The sequence below is a fragment of the Parambassis ranga genome, chromosome 16 (assembly GCF_900634625.1).
Source record: "Parambassis ranga chromosome 16, fParRan2.1, whole genome shotgun sequence".
Lineage (NCBI taxonomy): Eukaryota > Metazoa > Chordata > Actinopteri > Ambassidae > Parambassis > Parambassis ranga.
In genome coordinates, this window is record NC_041036.1 from 18815018 (window position 1) to 18823211 (window position 8194).

General features: G+C 43.0%; 1 pseudogene; it reads left to right on the top strand.

Annotated features, from left to right (window-relative positions):
- The first annotated feature begins 201 nt into the window (after window positions 1-201).
- On the top strand, window positions 202-310 carry LOC114449186 (uncharacterized; annotated as a pseudogene).
- The last annotated feature ends 7884 nt before the right edge of the window (window positions 311-8194 follow it).

The following is an 8194-nucleotide window of genomic DNA, read 5'->3' on the forward strand; positions in this document are numbered from 1 at the left end:
ACAGTCAGCAGGATGTGACTATGTAATGAGGCAAGCAACCTGTTTCCTCAGTGCTCACCATGACATTAGTGTTTGTGAATTGGAGGTCTTATTAGTGCTGCTACAGGCCTGAGGGTGTTTCTAGGTTTCTATCTGGCGTACATGTTAATCATTAGTCATTTTTATCTGTAAATTGCTGTGTAAATGTGTCTTTGTGATGGGGGAAGGGAGATACCATGATCAAGAAGGTGGTTCACCCAGGGCAAGGCTCAGTCGTTGCACTCTAGGTTGTGCTGACCCCTTTTTTTGAACTGTAATGAATGCACACTTCTCAAGGACACTTAGTATAGTCACTGCATATGTATACTGCACAATGATGACTATTTGCACTGTTTACACCATCTTGCACTACTTGCACACTAGTACCACCTCACCGACTCATGTGGTACCTGTTATATTACTACATTATTACACTGTTCCATTTGTTCATATAAGGGTCTATGTTTACATTTCATCCGCCATTCATTTTGTGTTCTGTTCTTTGTATGTCTGTTATGTCATGTAAATTTAGCCTTACTTTAGTTTAATTACTTACTTTTATCTTAGTCTTATCTTATTTCATGTTAATTATTATTATATGTTCTTTGTATGCACCAATCACTAAGGCAAATTCCTAGTAATGTGAACCCCCTTCACTTACATGGCAATAAACACGATTCTGATTCTGATGTTATTCCTTTGTGTGTTTTATGACAAACCATGACCTTTACCTAGTAGCCCCTTATCCTGTTTTTAATGGCCGACCTTGGGCAGTGAAAACAAAACTTAACTGCAGGCAAAAACAAAACAGCTAACAGTGTCAGGGGGACTCAAACCATGGATTCTGTGGAAAGGTACCGTGTCCACCTCCTCATCCTCTCTTTTCCCCAACCACGTTAATTGCTGGAGAGTCCGTCATCAGGAACATTTAATTCTTCAACGCTACCACATGCTGCTTTCCTGGAGCCAAGGTCCCCTGCTGAGCTCTCTAACTCCCTCTATTGAACACATCATAGTTCATGTGGGGTCGAACGACACAGCCAGCCAGCAGTCTGAGCTGAGAAAAAAAGGATTTTATGAGCAGTCTTTTTTCATCTCTGATTCAATCCCCACACTAGCCCGTGGAGTGGTGTGCTTCAGCCCGAATCCTCAGCCCCCACACCTGGAAACTGTCTGCCTGCGGCACCAATAAGTTTGGTTTTATTGACAATTTTAATCTATCCTGGAATCGCCCCTCTTTCTTTAGAGATGATGGAGTCCATCTGAGCTCATTAGGTAATAGAGTGCTAGCTGCAAACATGCGGCACGCCGTACAGTGCTCCTCGTGTGACTGACTGGCTAATCACCACACTAACTCCAGAGATCCTACACATCTGTCTGGACCCCCTCAGAGCACTGTACTCCCTGCTAGTTCCCCAAATCATTGGCATCACCATGCACACCTGCCCCTTTCCCCATTCAATCCATTATCACAGACAGAACACGGTGGTCCCTAAACACTCTGGTAGAAATGTCACTAATCTCAGGTCAATACAAATTCAAAAACCACCAGCAGTGATCAAAAAGAACGCTATTTCAGCTTCCCTGAATATGGCAGTGCTAAATGTAAGATCACTCTCAAATAAATCTTTTCTCATCAATGACCTGATTTTAGAATACAGCATAAATTGTATGTTTTTAACAGAGACGTGACTCACCACAGATGCCCCCATCACCCTAATTTTGAAGCAGCTCCAGAAAATTACATCTTCCCACACACGGCCAGGAAAGGCAGGAAAAATAGTGGGACAGCATCCATTCTCTCAGCCTCTGTTGAAGCACAGCATTGTTTTTAGCTGCCCTCCTATTCCTGGCATTACAGTCCACAGACCTCCATCATTTATATTTGACTTCTCTGAGCTGCTTTCAATTATCCACACCACCTATGAGAGGATTATTACTTTAGGTGATCATAATCTTCATACTGACAATCATTTAGACTATTTCCCCCAGGACATTTTTAAATATATTACATTTACCCAACACATCAACTGGCCTACTCACAACAAGGGCCAAATATTAGACCTTGTCATCACTCACGGACTCTCTGCCAACATAGCATCTGTTAGTGATCTGGGCATCTCTGCACACCCCATCTGACATTTTACCCTCTTCATGTGATTTTATTGTGGGAAATTTTACTAGTAAGTTACGAGCTACCCAGGACAAAGTGGCCCCACCGAAGATGAAGAAAAGCGTCAGCAAAACCAACCCCTCCTTGAAAGAAACTCAACAGCTAAAAAGAAACTGCAGAATGGCTGGAAGCAGATGGAGAAAAATAAATTAACAGTAAATTATACAACTTTTACATGAACAACAAAGGCAGGCACATTTTTAAAAATTAATAACTCACAATAAAAATAAACCTCATGTCCTCTTCTGCACCATTGACCGTTTAATCAACCCTGCTTTTAGCAGTTCCACTGATACATCCTCTGTTGCCAGGTGTAAGGAGCTTGCAAGCCACTTCAGAGACAAAATAGATAAAATCAGATTAAAGCTATGTCAGCATCATGTCATGGATGTTAAACTGCCTGAAGCATTGTTTGCTTGTGGGGAAACACTGGGGACTTCTGTCATGGCCTAAGACCGCTGTGGTGACCCCTGAAAGCTTTTTAAATCCCTTTTATATACACTGATGCAGTGACAGTCTGACGCACTCACTGGGGACACAGTGTTAATGCTGTTCCATACTCCGCGAGACAAAGAGCGGAGAACGCACTCCACGGGTGGTAAGAGCTACAAAAAAAAGGTCTTTTCCGCACTGAGGTACCATACTCCGCGAGACGTGTGTGTGCAGAACTCCTCATACGGCCTGCCCACTAAACTATAAGGAAAGACTTTACTGAGTTTTTAACACACCACAAGGACTTGTGCCATGGCAAGAGGGCATTTTACAGAGAGGGTGCCTGCAACAGCGTGAGATGTCCGGCGATGAGTTGTGAAAATGCGACATTAAAAGTAACAATAGCAAAGATTCAGTGTTTGTGCCTTTATGACCACATTTGCACATCTACTGTGTTCCAATGTGCCTGCGATACTTCAAACTGTCCGGTGATGAGCTGTGAAGATGCGACATTAAAAGTAACAATATCAAAGATATACAGACATTGTTAACCAGCCTATTATGCCCGGGTATGTAGGACTATATAGAATGGTAATAACGGTCACCATCTGGTATGTGTGAACGGCTGTCTGGAGTTATTGGAGACAAATCACCCTGACTTGCCTTTCTTTCTTTCTTTTATTGCTCATCATGCAAAACCAGTATGGTCTTATCTAAATCTGTTGAATCAGCGCTGTTTATACACCTACCTATATACCTGGAGAGGCTCTTGCGCTTCTCCACTTTCATCACGCCCACAATAAATTCCGACCAATCACAGCATGGTTGCCGCACAGCCTTGAAAGACAAAGTTCGGCCCGGACCCTGTGCACAGGAGTGCGGATCAGCGGGCGGTCAGAGACAAAAAATGACGTCATTTTGTGGGCGTAACGTCTGCACGGGGGGAAAAATGTCTTTGTCTCGCAGAGAATGGATCCAGCTTTAGTCACTGTCAACTTATCTGCTGTTATCTCCCTGTTGTTTACAATAAATCATTTTACGGTCACGATCTGCTGATGCTGAAATCTTTCCGATTATATCATGCACCCATAATTTTAACCATTCATAATTCAACCTGCACATAGTGTCATCAACAAGGGCATTGCATTATTGTTAAAAGTTGTTGAAAGACTCCGTATATATTTGTCTGTAGGGTTGTTTTAAAAGTATCTGTGCAATGAGGAAACAATCTGTCAACCTTCAGCCAGTCTCCCAGTTCTCCATTACATCTCACATGGGTATCTTCCAGTCTAAAACATTAGGCTCGGCTGCACATAGTGAATGCAGCTTTACATGTCTCATGTCTGTGGTAATCTGTATAATCTCTGTATAAAAGAGGTGCTTATTATTTCAACAGAGGCACGAGGAGTGAAGATCAGTTTGCAGATTCAGGAGTCATCACAGAAGCCAGGGGGACATTATATACAGTATACAGAGAGATGGAGATCATTATAGTCGAGTGGGGGGAGGAGGATGACACAACAGCTCGCAAGGCAAGGACGCCCAATCCCACGGCTGCAGCCGGCACGCCACCACCGAACACTGGATTAATTCGCTGTGACTGTGACATGCTCGCTTGTCTGTGGGGAAAGACAAGAACTGTATAACCCCCTCCCTGCATTCTCCTCTTCCTCCCCCTCTCCCCCTTTGCCCTCCTCACAGCTTACTCCAAGCTCACCCTTAACTCCCCACCCCTGCTGGGTCAGTCTCTGGAGCGCTGATGAAGCTCGGCTGGGGGCTGATGCTGTGGATTCCAGGCGACAGATGGGAGAGTTTGCAGGCAGCTGAGCTTCACGGCCTGCTGGCTCAGCCGGCCACTCTGAGTCACGCTTGAGTGTGCGGTGATGTCATCTTTATTTGGACTTGCGTGCCCGTGCAAGCGGTGTTAGTGTGTGTGTGTGAAGGGGGGGTTGGGGGTGGAGGTTGAGAGAGGTCGCCTCAGCTGCTGCTATAAGATCATTGCAACAGACACAGCTGGACCTGAACAACTGTCATATAAACCTGAGTATATGTTGCCAAAAGTATACAGACAACTGAACATTATCTGTTTGCCAGTATGGCTCGGTTTGTTGTAGATTTATCTGTCTTCTATCTGTAAGTATACATACAACTATATCACTGATTGGACCTGCTAACACTAGGATTTACATAATGTCACCAATATAAACTAAAGCTTTGACTTTTTTCCCATCAATTTTGAATGCTAAAATTATAAAAAATAACAGATCAGTCAGTTAATCGATATGCAGTGTTGTTTTTTGAAACAATCAATCACAATGTCTTTCTCCAGAAATCATGACTTGCATAGCTGAGAAAATCCACACACCTTGCTGGGTGTAGTTTGACACAAAATGATGTGTGTTGTGTGTTTTACTGTGTATTTGGTTTTAATGATACAAATCCAATGTCCTCACATGTCACAGGATTTACTATGATGCTTCCTGCTTTGCTTTGTATTCATACATTCTACATAGCAGGAGCAAAACTAACATGTTATGTTACGTTATGTTAACATCTAAACAACGTGTTTGTTTTTCACTAGCCACCACTGTACTGTGCAGTGATCCGTGGGTTTACAATCTTTAATGGTTCCTGCAGCAGCAAATAATATGAAAAAAGATCTGATCTGACATCCTAACAGAAACGAATAACAGTATGTGTCCACATATATGCACCACTCCATGCATGACGGGCTTTGCACTAAACAGTGACAGCTTCTAATTAACAGACCAACAAACGTCTTGCAGCACAAACTCTTCCTGGCTGAACAAACACTTTCACCATGGGCCATCTGCTCCTGGATTTTAAACCACAGCAACATGTCGGCACGGTTGAATTTTTTTTTTCATGTCCAAAATAACAGTAAAATGTATACTGAAAACTTTTGAGGTAAGATATAACCAAGCAATAAATAAGACGCTGCTCGTTTTCATGAAGTAGATAAATATCAACTTTACACAAGTGTGGAACAGCCTACTTGATGTTCTAACTCTCGAAACCATTACGTACCCAGAATGCATTGCAAGGTGATTAATGGGGAGCATGAAAACAACTCATCCACACACATACCTTAAACCCCATATGTAGCCTACTAAGAAATACATTTAGGAGCTGTCCCTTGAATGCATCATCAGTCTAAATGTATACATCATATGATAATGACACTCAGTGACATTTTTATTTTCTGAGGAGGCACATTCCACATAATTCGGCTGCCACAGAAATACTGCCGGATGCCTGTTTTCCTCCTTTAAGCAGCACACATGGCCTTCTGCCTGTCAGTCAAATGGGAGTGAGTGACAGCTGCACTGATCCATCGTGGGTCTGCAGAGACTGAGTCAGCTCCGATCTCCGGGTCTGACAACAATGGATGACAGAGATAAAAGTAGAGCACGGAGAGGAAGAGGAGGAGGAAGAGCAGCGTCCAATGATAGAAAAAAAAGGTCAAAAGTCATAAAGTGTTAAATACAAGATCTGTAGCGTGCATCGGGTTGTTATTAAAAAAAAAGAGGAGAGCTCACCTGTGCTGTTCACCTGATTTGCCACTTCATCATGGGGTCCCATTGGGCGCATATGTTCTGCCATTTGGATGTGGTGCAGTTTTTGTTTCTGAAGTATGACCATGAGTGATACTGAAGTGGAGCACTGGAGACAGGCGCAATTGTAATGTTATAAAAGATCTGTGTATCTAGAGAATAACACATTAGAGAAAAGAATGACGTCTGAAGTCTGGTGGGACCATATGTATTGACTAGATTAACATGTGGCACAATTGTCACACTAAGCCTTTCCAAAGATTTCACCAGAGCCCTGTTTTGCATTGGTGCACCGTTGAGGCTGAGGGTTCCATGTTGTCCCTGTGGGTACCTCAGCTTCCTCCCACAAAGACATTCAATGCAGGTCAGTTGTAAGTGTGATTGATTTGTTTTTTCCGTGTGTTAGCCATGTGATTGAGAAGCTACCTGTCCCTTTTTTGCCCACTTCCACATATTTAAGAGAATAGGTGGATTTTGGCTTCTTCTCGTGCTATCAATCACCCTCTGTAAGTCCCAAAATCACCACAACTATTTTGTTGCTCTGACACAGTACACTATATTACCATGGACACACTGTTCAAAATCATCCCGGCATGCATGGCCTCAGAGCTACAGATGTAGTTAGCATTTATTGACAACAAGGAAAACACATAATTACAGCCATGCTGGCTTTAGAGGACACTGCTGGTACCTGGGGGTGCCAAAAGTGATAGATGGCATCATGCGCAGATTAGTCTGTGAAGTAGATGGAGAGCTATAATCACACAGCGTTTCCAGTAATGATAGAGGAAGATGAGAGCTGGATCGACAGACCGACTCCTACTGCCAGGGCACCGACTGTGACTGTCTGGCAGGAGTCGGATATTACAGATAATAAATACTCCACGCATGCCGAGTAAAGCGAGCCATCACTCTGACTGTCCAGGGTTACCTTTTTGCAATATGTTGCATAAATTGCAGAGAAATTGTTGAAATAACAACCGAATACATTATTCAAATTCTTAAAAATGTTACTTTTTGCCAGTTTAAACTTGAGCAATGAAGTCCGGATCCTGTGTGGTATTTTTAGTCCACCCATGTGTGCGCCCACAAACACTCATCCTCTGTAAAGAGCTGTGAAAATGTCACAGAGAGCATAAAAGGATGGCAGGTGAAGGTGGACGGGTAGACAGTGATAAAAGCAGGTGCATCAGTGAGCTGACACACAGGCTTCTCCTATGAGGTTGTTAAAAGTTTTCACCTGTCGCTATCAGCTTGTTGAAAAGGAAGGACTCAAAGTTTTTTATTTTTAACAAACATCTTTACATCACATGGACATATACTATGGATCTTGAGCAGAATAAATCCACCCATCTATCCACCTGTTTTGCCCTCTTCATCCTGCAGAAATACATGATAGACACAGTAAATTGAATTCTGAAAACATGACCCAGAAGCAGCAGGTGCCATGACAGTTTCTGGCCTTGTGTCACGCTCACACTCAGCTGCACAATTCATATTTATGAGCAGCTGCACAATTCTAATGTGAGCTGTGGCTGCAATTATACATCTTCGCCCAAAGTCCACAGACACAAGTGGAGACAAGTGGATGAAAGGAACTGAAGTTCCTAGTTTTTTTATCAGAGGTAATAAAAAAAGACGAAGGTTCTTTTTAACCCATAATCTTCACTGATGCCTCATCTCTGGCAGATAGCCGAGCATCAGCTCCATGTGCTACATCCCTCAGATCCCCTCAAAACTTATGCTGCAGCTACAAAGTTAAATAATAGACAATCCCCTTACTAATAAGACCATCTATCCATCCATTTCCCCTCACTTATGCAGGGTCAGGTTTCCCTGCAGCAGCCTGCCTGGAAGAAAACATGCCTGGAATAACTCACCAGGGACAATGTCCTCTAGGAGAACTACTGCTCCTCCACATTTCTGCTATAACAAGTAAAAAAACTCTGAAGTCCTCAGCGTTAAACGTAAACCTGCAAGACCTCTCAAAAAACGT